The sequence below is a fragment of the Eschrichtius robustus genome, chromosome 11, assembly GCF_028021215.1.
Source record: "Eschrichtius robustus isolate mEscRob2 chromosome 11, mEscRob2.pri, whole genome shotgun sequence".
NCBI classification, from domain to species: domain Eukaryota; kingdom Metazoa; phylum Chordata; class Mammalia; order Artiodactyla; family Eschrichtiidae; genus Eschrichtius; species Eschrichtius robustus.
In genome coordinates this window covers 24375719-24387699 of record NC_090834.1, presented here as the reverse complement: position 1 = coordinate 24387699, position 11981 = coordinate 24375719, and the positions used below count along the sequence as shown (strand labels likewise).

Sequence of the window (11981 nt, the reverse complement as noted above, 5' to 3'; positions counted from 1 at the left end):
TTGTGTTCAATTCAATCACCATGTTACAAAATAGCAAGTTGTCATAATAAAAAATAAGGCTCCTCTACCAGTTATCTTATGTTTTCACCATTAAGCCTACAAATGCTACCACCATATCCAAGGAACATAGGGAGCAAAGAAACCACATCTGATGTCTTAGCTGAGACCACCACATTGTTCAGGCTAAGCTATTCCTCTGTGGTGTCATTTCTCTCATATTTCTGGTGTGTCATCTAACCATAAGGATTTTAGTTCTAAATTATATGCACGTAAGGAATGTGTGCACATATTCGTGGATAAATTCTGGTTGAAGATGCATGGCCATCCAGAGTGCATGTTACATAGTAGGTGCGAGCTGGCAAAGCCTCGTTTTCCTGGGGCAGCAGCTGTGTGTCACTGTAAATTGCTCCTACGTCCCTTGTGCACCTCCAAGCTCTGGACAGGATAATGTCACAGACCATTTTACCCTTGGCTGCTGGCATTATCTGACTTCATTCTCCCTCTTTCCCCTGTCCCCTCCCCCAACCCTTGCAATAAACCACATTTCTGAGACTTTGTTTCTTCCATTTTGATTGCCTGAGGTTTAACTGGTCCAGTTCTAACAGGTTTGGTGGCTATGGTGGGTGCAGGGGGTGGCTTTTCTTGAGCTTTTTCCTGACCAGGAGGGTCAGTCAGTGTTTCAGGAGGTTTACTGGAACCACTGTCCACTTTCTGGACTTTGCCTCCTATCTGTTTGCTCTGTTGCTGTTCAGCGAAGAACCACCACATGGACTGAAAAACCTCTGCTCTCTGCCAGCACCTAGGACCAAACATCTTGTGGCTGAGTCCTGTCCTCACAGCTCTCTTCTGGGCGCAAACTGTGTAGGAAATGGTTGTGTCATTCTCACAGTGGCAGGGGCTGACTGGGACAGCTTCTCATAGACAATGCTGTTTGTTTTGCTGGACTGTCTGTTCAGACTTGTGGAAGTAGCCCGGAAGGGACTAGACGCTGGTGTGGTGCTTCTACTGCTGATTGGAGGTACACCTGGTTTTATATCAGTGCCACTTCCTAAGGCTTTTAGTTCCTTTTCAGACATTTTTTACTGCAGTTGTGATCATGCTGTGCTGAGTTCCAGCAGGAATTAATCCTCTGAAAGGCTGGCTTATTTGCGCAGGACGACTCATGCTCTGTGCCTGCACTTGTGGGGTGGCGTGCTGTAATGGGGGCTAAAGAGTCTGAAGCAGAGCAGTTAAAGGCTGTCCCGTAGACCCAAAATCAGGCAAGAAAAGCTGGAATGCTGGTAAAGGTACTGTAACCCGCTGGAGAGCCCTCGGTGACTGGGCAGTGTTATAAAAATTTGTCTGACCAGGCTGTTGTATTTGTCCGGAATAAAGATTTGAAGCCTGGGTAAGATCCGCTCTAGCCTGGAGAAGATGTGTATCAGTCAGTTGGGAACCTCCTAGTCCTGATGCCTGACCCAGCTGATGTTCATACAATACAGGAATAGGCTGCATATTTGAAGTTTGTTGAAAGGCAAGACCCAATTGTGCCTTGGCAGGTTTCCGGAGTTGGACAGCTGGAAAGTTGCGGATGGCAGTACCAGAAAGGACCATAGACAGCAGGGATAGACTGCTTTGAATAAAGGCTGGCTGAGATACATACAGTTGAAGTGAAGAACTAAATAATGCCTGAGCCTGGGAAACAGCAGGTCTAGCACCCAGTAGGGCTGGATGCTGTCCTTGCAGTGGTGCATAAAGAGGGATTGGAATCTGCTGGACTGAGTTTGGCTGAGAAAGACCTTGTTGGAAGCCTCATTGCTGAGCCAAGGATGGTGGAGCCAATCGTGCATGTTCAGTATTGAATAATGACTTGAGTCCATATAGAAAGCTGGGATTTGAGCTGCTGCAGACTGAGACATGTAGACTCGTGGGCTCTGTTGCTGCTGGGTGATGAGCAAAGGCATACAGCTTAACTGTGAAAAATGACTTGCAGAAGGCAGGCTGCTTGTCTGGGGTTTCACGTTACAAATATTAGGAGGGTGTGATGCGGTTGTATTCACTTCTTATCTTCCAACCTCTCCTTCTCTAGTGTTTTCCTGCCTCTTACCCTATGAACACATTCAAGTATTGCAACATTTTAAAAACAAACAGGGCTTCCCTGGTGGTGCAGTGGTTGAGAATCTGCCTGCCAATGCAGGGGACACGGGTTCGAGCCCTGGTCTGGGAAGATCCCACATGCTGCGGAGCAACTGGGCCCGTGAGCCACAACTACTGAGCCTGCGCGTCTGGAGCCTGTGCTCCGCAACAAGAGAGGCCGCAATAGTGAGAGGCCCGCGCACCACGATGAAGAGTGGCCCCGGCTCGCCACAACTAGAGAGAGCCCTAGCACAGAAACGAAGACCCAACACAGCCATAAATAAATAAATAAATAAATTTAAAAAACAAACAAAAACCTTCTTTCACTTGGGTCTCCCAGCCCCACATTATCTCCCTTCTTCCTCCTTTATTAAAATCTATACTGCTCTCCCCACTTCCTTCCCTCCCCAATTCAATGCACTGCAGTCTCTGATCCCCTAGTCACCACTCCTCGGTCTCAAAAATCATCAATACCTTCCTATTGCCAAATCCAGTGGAGAGCTTTCTATACTTTTCTTATTGATGCACTTGACTCTATTATTCACTTTCTCTTTCTTAAAACTGTCTACTCCCTCACGACTGTAACGCCATCCTTTCTACACAGGTGTGGGTCTCCACTTTGGAATCCTCCTCCACCCACCACTTAATCATTGGGGTTCCCTGTCAATCAGCCCTTAAACTACTACTCTTCACATTCCACACGGTGTTCTTGGACAACAGCATTCAATGTTGAAGTTTTCACTATCACCTATATTCAGGTAACTCACAAGTCTATATCCCAGCCTGGATTTCCTTCCTGAACATCAGACTTGGGTATACAACTCTGTGCTAGGCATCTCCACTGGAACATTTCACAGGCATCTCAAACTAGACCTGTCTCAAGCTGAACTCATCCTCTCCACTCTTTTTTTTTTTTTTTTTTAAGCTCCACGTTGTTAGGTAAAGGGGCATTTAATGAATGCTTCTTTAATACCTTGTGCACAGAGGCATGGCTCTACAGAAGCCAAGGAGTCTCCCTTTCATCACGGATTCATGGTATGCTTCTGGCAGGGTCACTTCCTTCTTTGAGCCTCAAAGCTTTTCATCAAGACAGTGAGGGAATTGGAACAAGGTTAGCTCTCACAAGCCAGCTCTCATGTTCTCTCATGTTACCTGTGAGTCTAGGCAAGTGCCGAATGTCTTTAACATGACAGATTATATTTTTTCTTAACCATTTCTCTTCTCCTGACTTTTACGTAATTTCTTCTTTTTTTTTTTTTTTAGCCAATTCAATTTATTTAACACCTCATAACACTCTGGAGTTTTCTTCACTGCCCAAAGCTTGTAAAATTTATTATGAACCCTAATCCCTCCTCTGGCTTTCCTTGGAGTTTTTTTTTTTTTTTTTTTTTTTTCACACACACACACTGTATTTTATTTTTACAAGGGATAAATAGACAGACACCAAGTATTGTACATGGATGACCACAACAAAAGCAACAATGATTGCAATTACCAAACATGAAACACACTCATACTATGTCATAATATTGACATTCAGTCCAGTAATCCTCCACTGTAACAGCTCCTTTACTTTGCAGTGAAAATTGATTTGTATATTCTTTGCCTCTGAGTCCTTGTGGGATTTTTTTTTTTTTTAATTCAGACAGAAAGTCACAAAAATTATACTCATCCTCATCAGTTCACTCAGTCCCATGTAATTAATTTTTTTTTTTCATCTTGATCTTTTGTTAGCACTTTTATGAGTTCATCAGTTTTTCATTAGAGTTCTGAAAATGCTTATTCATTCAGTTCAGCAGTACAGTCAGTTACCAGAAACCTGTACTTGTCAGAGTCTTTTCCATGAATTTCTTGAAGATGAAACCCTTTTATAGGAACATATTTGCAAAATCATCAGAGTACACCCAGAACTGTCTGTAAATGACAAAAGACTTAAAAATGACCACGGTTAAAGATTTGACGAAAGTTCATAATAATGCAGTTGACAAGAAAATTAGTTATTTCTGAGATATACATTTTAAAGTAATAACTAGGATTATTACTTATAACATTATACCAGAACATATAAGATTTTTAGAAATTTCATGTAATGTCTGAAACATTTATATTAACATATTTCCATACATATTTCCATACAAATACAAATATAAGATTTTTAGAAATTTCATGTAATGTCTGAAACATTTATATTAACATATTTCCATACATATTTCCATACAAATACAAGATTTTTAGAAATTTCATGTAATGTCTGAAACATTTATATTAACATATTTCCATACAAATAACCCAATGAAAGTTTAGTATTAGTTGTTTTGTTTGTTTTTTTATACTGCAGGTTCTTATTAGGCATCAATTTTATACACATCAGTGTATACATGTCAATCCCAATCACCCAATTCAGCACACCACCATCCCCACCTCACCGCAGTTTTCCCCCCTTGATGTCCATATGTCCATTCTCTACATCTGTGTCTCAACTTCTGCCCTGCAAACTGGCTCATCTGTACCATTTTTCTAGGTTCCACATACATGCATTAATATACGATATTTGTTTTTCTCTTTCTGACTTACTTCACTCTGTATGACAGTCTCTAGATCCATCCATGTCTCAACAAATGACTCAATTTCGTTCCTTTTTATGGCTGAGTAATATTCCATTGTATATATGTACCACAACTTCTTTATCCATTCGTCTGCTGATGGGCATTTAGGTTGCTTCCATGACCTGGCTATTGTAAATAGTGCTGCAATGAACATTCGGGTGCATGTGTCTTTTTGAATTACGGTTTTCTCTGGGTATATGCCCAGTAGTGGGATTGCTGGGTCATATGGTAATTCTATTTTTAGTTTTTTAAGGAACCTCCATATTGTTCTCCATAGTGGCTGTATCAATTTACATTCCCACCAACAGTGCAAGAGGGTTCCCTTTTCTCCACACCCTCTCCAGCATTTGTTGTTTGTAGATTTTCTGATGATGCCCATTCTAACTGGTGTGAGGTGATACCTCATTGTAGTTTTGATGTGCATTTCTCTAATAATTAGTGATGTTGAGCATCTTTTCATGTGCTTCGTGGCCGTCTGTATGTCTTCTTTGGAGAAATGTCTATTTAGGTCTTCTGCCCATTTTTGGATTGGGGTGTTTGTTTCTTTGATATTGAGCTGAATGAGCTGTTTATATATTTTGGAGATTAATCCTTTGTCCGTTGATTCATTTGCAAATATTTTCTCCCATTCTGAGGGTTGTCTTTTCGTCTTGTTTATGGTTTCCTTTGCTGTGCAAAAGCTTTGAAGTTTCATTAGGTCCCACTTGTTTATTTTTGTTTTTATTTCCATTACTCTAGGAGGTGGATCAAAAAAGATCTTGCTGTGATTTATGTCAAAGAGTGTTCTTCCTATGTTTTCCTCTAAGAGTTTTATAGTGTCCAGTCTTATATTTAGGTCTCTAATCCATTTTGAGTTTATTTTTGTGTATGGTGTTAGGGAGTATTCTAATTTCATTCTTTTACATGTAGCTGTCCAGTTTTCCCAGCACCACTTATTGAAGAGACTGTCTTTTCTCCATTGTATATCTTTGCTTCCTTTGTCATAGATTAGTTGACCATAGGTGCGTGGGTTAATCTCTGGGCTTTCTATCTTGTTCCATTGATCTATGTTTCTGTTTTTGTGCCAGTACCATATTGTCTTGATTACTGTAGCTTTGTAGTATAGTCTGAAGTCAGGGAGTCTGATTCCTCCAGCTCCATTTTTTTGCCTCAAGACTGCTTTGGCTATTCGGGGTCTTTTGTGTCTCCATACAAATTTTAAGATGATTTGTTCTAGCTCCGTAAAAAATGCCATTGGTAATTTGATAGGGATTGCTTTGAATCTGTAGATTGCTTTGGGTAGTATACTCATTTTCACACATCCTCTCCACTCTTACCCCAAACCTGATCCTCCTGTGTTCCCCATCTTAGTCAACGGCACCATCATCCGCCCTTCCAGTCATCCTTAACCCCACCCTCTCCTCAGCAATCTGCCTCTAAGATCTGCTCTTTTTATTGCCCTGATTTTTAAAATCTATCCCCTCCTCTCTATGCCCTGCACCTGCTGGTGATGAATTGTGTGGTAATTCATCATCACTCACCTGGACTATTGAGACAGCCTCCTAACTGGACTCCTAATTCCAGACTTTTCACTCTCACATCCGTTCCCCACATAATCGCTGAAGTGTGTGATCCAAACCAAGATCTGGCCATGTCACTCTCCTGCTTTAAAACCCACTGCCTATAGGATAGAGTTTTAAATTCTTGGCATGACCTACAAGGCCTCCCATTACTTGGCCTCTATTCAGTCTGCAGCATCAGCCCCATCAATCCTTGTACTGAACATTATGTCTCAGTAATTCTCTGCTCACAGCATGCTGTTTCATCCGCCACACTTCTCTCATCCAGGAAAACCTCCCCCCACCTCCCCCACTTGTCTGGGTCATCTCCCCCCATCCTTCAAAACATCTCATCTACTGTTTACTCCAAAAATCATTCTTGCCCTTCATTTGTACTCCTAAAGCATCCTGTGCTTACCTCTATCTTAGCATTTACCCATTACTTTGAAGCTACCTGCTTATGGACCTACCTCCCAACACTAAACGAAATTCAGAATCAGGGACTGGGTGCTGGGTGCTGGTCTTTGCCCACTGCCCCCACCACCCCCGGGCTGAGCACAGTGCCTGACACATACTAGGCACTCAAATAACAATTATTGAATTGATTGTCACAGCAGGGCTATGAATCAGAGACAAACAAAAATACTCAGCCTCAGACAGCAAGTCACACACTAGTAGGTGGGAGAGCAGCAACTTGAAACCTACTCTAAGGCCTGTGCTCTTTTAAGCACAACCTGGAAAACATAAGCTAAGTGTGGAGAAGGAGATGAGAATGACGTGTCAGGGTACCAGCCTAGGGGTGATGGTATATGTAGAGCAATCTAGGGAAATGAAGGTGAGCAAGATTCTGGGGGCAGTAGCACACAATCCTAAGGCCCTGGCGTTGCTGATTCTAAGCAGAGCCCTGATGTGATAAACTGCCAGCAGTGCCAGGCCTGAGCTGCCCGGTAGATAAATCTACATGCTAGGCCTGAGGCAGCCAGTGTCCCCACAAACACTCAAGACTGTGCTTCACCGCCATCTTCTGAGTCCTGCGCTTACCCCTCTCTTGGGCACAAGCCTCCAGGAAGTTCCTACTGTAGATCAAGACAGGGAATATCCAAAGGATATTACAAGATAAATAAATGTGGACCTGTGTGAACAAGAGCTGCCATGTCCCTCAGCCTCTCTTGAGGGAGGTCCCCATCCTTCTCCCACCCACCCTCCAGCAGCCTTCCCCTAAGACCTGAAACAGAAGGCGGCCAACAAAAGGAGTCAAGTGGCAGAAGCTGAAATAAGCCAAGGAAAGCTCAAGTCCACCACAGAATGAAGGGAACATTCTGAGACAGCAGGCAACAAGGGGGACCATTAGATGTAGCTGAAGGCCCCCCACCTGCATGCATCAAAACACGGCCCTCCCTGCACTGGAGGAGGATTGTTCTGGACAAAGAAGGCACAAGGGCATGGGGTTGGAATAATACCAGTGAAAGAAAACTAAAAATATCTATGTTTACAAAACACAGGAAGCCAGTAAGGGTGTGGACAACAATGGATAAAGATGGGGTGCCCTTCTCTGGTAAAATCCATGTCAAACAAAGGCAAAGAGCCAGAATGACCTCATTAGCAGAGAAGCTGGCAGGTATCCGGGGCATGAACACCCCACCCTTTGTCCTCACCTGAGTGACTGGGGGCAAGCCAGCCTATCACCTCCCCTAGAGAGTTCTAGAGAGCTCATGTCCTGCCTGGGGAAGAAGTCTGGAGCAGCCTCGGCTCTAAATCATGTGTTTCATTCACAGATGGAGACATTCACACACCTCTCCCCACACTGCTTCTGCTCTGCAGACTGCAATGAATGTTTTCAGTTTACAGACTTTCACAGGAAAAGAGAACTCGCTATCTATCCTCTTTCCCACCTCCCCCAGCCAATCAAGCCCAGCGCCACCCCAGTTCAGCTGCAGCAAGCAGCGAATTACCAGCTGGGCAGGGTGCGTCCTAGAGCCCAAGTGAAGCCCCTGCAGCCCTGACTCGCCTGTCATTGCTCAAGGAGGAATTCTCCTCTGGAGGAAGTGTGGGCAGCTCCTAGGCCCCACTCAGTGGACTCTCTCCAGTAAGAATAACAACAAGGAAAGCAAGACTTTATTGAGTGCCTCTCTGCCGGGCGTTGTGCTCCACATGTGTCAATATTATCTCATTAAAATCTCCCGACAACCTTATGATACGGGTGCTACCATTATCCTCATCTTATGGAGGAGGAATTATCAGAGCAGTTCAACATATTGGTCTGAGGTCACATGGATAGCAAAAGGTGAATCAGGAATGCAACAAAGATCTTTCTTCCCAACTTCAGAAATCCTGCTCTTAACCACTCACACAGAAGGGACCGTCTTCCTCGCCACTGTGTGTATCTCCTTTCCATTGTATAGCCTATGATTTTGACAGCTTTTGACAGCTGCTCAAGTTTTCAGAACTTTCTTGGTTTCCCATTGGAGTGTAGGCTTCCTGAGGTCAAAAACCATTTTTAATGGACCTTTGGACGTGATACCAAGAACATAAATGCTGACTGATCAACTGAAGGGTTCAAAACGCCATGGAAGTTTAATAAATGGTATTTATTGGTTGTTATTAAAAGTCACTAATATTTCACATACCAGGTAATTCCTTTCCTCTAGAGCAGGTTTTCACAACCTCAGCACTACTGACACTTGGGTCTGGATAACTGTTGGTCGTGAGGGTTGTCCTGTGCACTGTAGAATGTTTGCAGCACCCCTGGCCTCTACTACTCACCAGTAGCACCCCCTCCACCAGTTGTGGCAGCAAAAAAATGCCTCCAGACATTGCCAAATACCCCGTGGGTGGCAAAATCAGCCCCAGGTGGGAACTACTGCTCTAGAATAAACAAATAAAGATAATAGCACTTATTCTCTCAGCATAAAACACAAGAAAGCTTATTTCCACCTACAATAAAACAGCACTCTTATTACTCATAGTTAATAAATATGAGAGATCCTGAGAAGTACTAATTAAATAAAAGTCCCAGAGCACCAATTTCAGAAGATCAAGATAATGTTCTTGTTATGCCTGAACCAAATCACTTTCTGCTGGTAGAATCTTGTATAGTGGGATGTCAAGCTGGTGGGAACCCACAGCCAAAATGGAAAGGCCTGATTTCAAATCCCAGCTTGTAGCCCCAAATCATTTTTTTTGTAACAAGATGGAGTAGACATAAATGTTTTTAAATCTCAGCTCCTTTACTTACTAGCTTCTGGTCAATTCACTTAATATCACTGGGTCTCAATTCCTGTAAGATGGGAGTGATGGTTCCTAGCTCACGGGATTGTTGTGAAGATTAAATAAAACAGATGCAAAGCAAGGTCTGCCTCAAGAGGGCTTAAAAATAGTCACTCCTTTCCCTGTCCTCACTTGTCACCAGGCCCTTCAGAGCACGATACATGCCGATTTATTTTTGCTTTCTCCATGCCATCCGACAGAGCTGTTCTCAACTCTGGCTGCACCTGAGAATACCTGCAGAGTTTTCAAAATGCTGATGTCTGGGCTCCACTGCATACCAACTAGATCAGAATCTTTGGCTTGAGAGTATATATTGTAAGCATTCAAAATTTTATTCAAGATAAAAGGAATATATTATCTTTCACATAATTTTCTTTATGCCAAATAATAAAACTGATAATATTTGTATCAGTTCTTAAAATATGGCAATATTATATTATCATTAATAATCAATACATTATAAATAATTTAAATAAATCAGTATATCTCCAAATGGCATCTATTGTATTCTTAGGATCCACATGTTCCATTAGAATTTTTAGATTTTATGTTTCAATTTCAATCATCATTTAAAAATAGCCCTTATACTTGGGGGGGAGGGATAAATTAGGAGCTTGGGATTAACATACACATACTACTACATATAAAATAGATAACTAACAAGGACTACTGTATAGCACAGGGAACTCTATTCAGTATTCTGTAATAACCTATATGGGAAAAGAATCTGAAAAAGAATGAATATATGTATATGTATAACTGAATCACTATGCTGTATAACTGAAACTAACACAACGTTGTAAATCAACTATACTCCAATAAATTTTTTTTTAAATAGCCCTTATATGTTATTTTTTTAAAAGCATCTTCGAAATGGTAATTCTCAACTGAAAGATATGTTAGAATAAGACTTTAATTTCTTAAGTCAATGTTTCTCAAAGTTTCAGGAAACAGTGCTACAAATATTGTATCAATAACAAATTACATAAGTGACAAAACTGCATTTGTACACAGGCTAAAAATAGAGCCTATTTGTTATCAGGAGAGTAGATACTGCTATTTGTTTTGTTTTTAGGAAAGATAAGAAGCTACAGTATCGGTAATAATATTTAAAATGTTGCTACATCGTATCAAATCAGTACAAAAGGAAAACAATCAGAGTTTACAATTAATGGCACAAGTTAGTAGCATCTAACAGAATTAAATGAATTAAAGGATGTTCTTGTGACTCAACTAATGAAATGATATTGAAAAGGGAAAGTTATGGGCTGGATTCAGGGCTGTGTTTCAATAGGGTTGTATATTACATCAGCACATCATAAACTCCATTGGAGCAGGGGTTTGTCATTCCCTCAGTGCCTACAACAGTATCAAACCCAGAGAAACAGCCAACATCTCTAAAATAATGAACCCCACCTTCCTCTTACCGTGTTATTCTTTCTACTCTTATTACCCTTAGATCCTTAATTTCTTATTTTTTAAATCTTATATTTCTGTTAGCTACCGGAAATCTTATATGCATAAGGTAGGATTTTAGAAAATCAATACACTTTTAAAGAATTGGATGTAAGGGAATTCCCATAAGTAGCAACTTTCCTTGACTTTACCTTTGGAGAGCTGTCTCCATCACTCTCTCATCAGAGGACCACATAGATCCGTGGCTCATCCAGGGAGTCCCAAGTCACGCCCCACTGATTAAACCATCCTGTATTTTTTCACTATTGAGCTGTCCAGTTAAACAGTAGGAACAAGAATTTGAATTTCTTGGGCTTCCCTGGTGGCTCAGTGGTTAAGAATCCGCCTGCCAATGCAGGGGATACAGGTTCGAGCCCAGGTCCGGGAGGATCCCACATGCCGCGGAGCAGCTAGGCCCGTGCACCACAACTACTGAGCCTGTGCTCTAGAGCCCGCGTGCCACAACTACTGAAGCCTGCGTGCCCGGAGCCCGTGCTCCATAGCAGGAGAAGCCACCGCAATGGGGAGCCTGCGCACCGCAGCGAAGAGTAGCCCCCCGCCTCGCTGCAACTAGAGAAAGCCCGCGTGCAGCAACGAAAACCCAATGCAGCCAAAAATAAATAAATAAATAAAATAAATTAAAAAAAAAAAAAAAGAATTTGAATTTCTTGATAAATACTTCACCCTGCAAAGAAATTTCAAAGTCTAGCTAACAGGAACTAAAGGGAGAGCCAATTGTTTCCAGAGGTTATTGACCAAGGCTTGCTAAACTCTCTCCAAGCACCTTGCAATGCACCGCCTCTCAGGCAGAGCTCTTGCCTCTCTGGGGAGAAACCATTCACCAAACCAGGTTCATTTGCACAATGTGCAGCAAGCTAAATGCTGAAATGCTGAGGTCTGTAACAAAGAAAGGGTTTATTCACGAGGCAGCCAAATGAGGAGATGGGAGGACTCTCAGATCTGCCTCGCCAAAGGCGAGGGGCTTGAAATATTTACAGGA

General features: G+C 42.2%; 1 pseudogene; it reads right to left on the bottom strand.

Moving 5' to 3' along the window:
* Positions 1-462: 462 nt before the first annotated feature.
* LOC137772157 (protein PRRC2C pseudogene) lies at positions 463-6314 on the bottom strand (annotated as a pseudogene).
* Positions 6315-11981: the final 5667 nt, after the last annotated feature.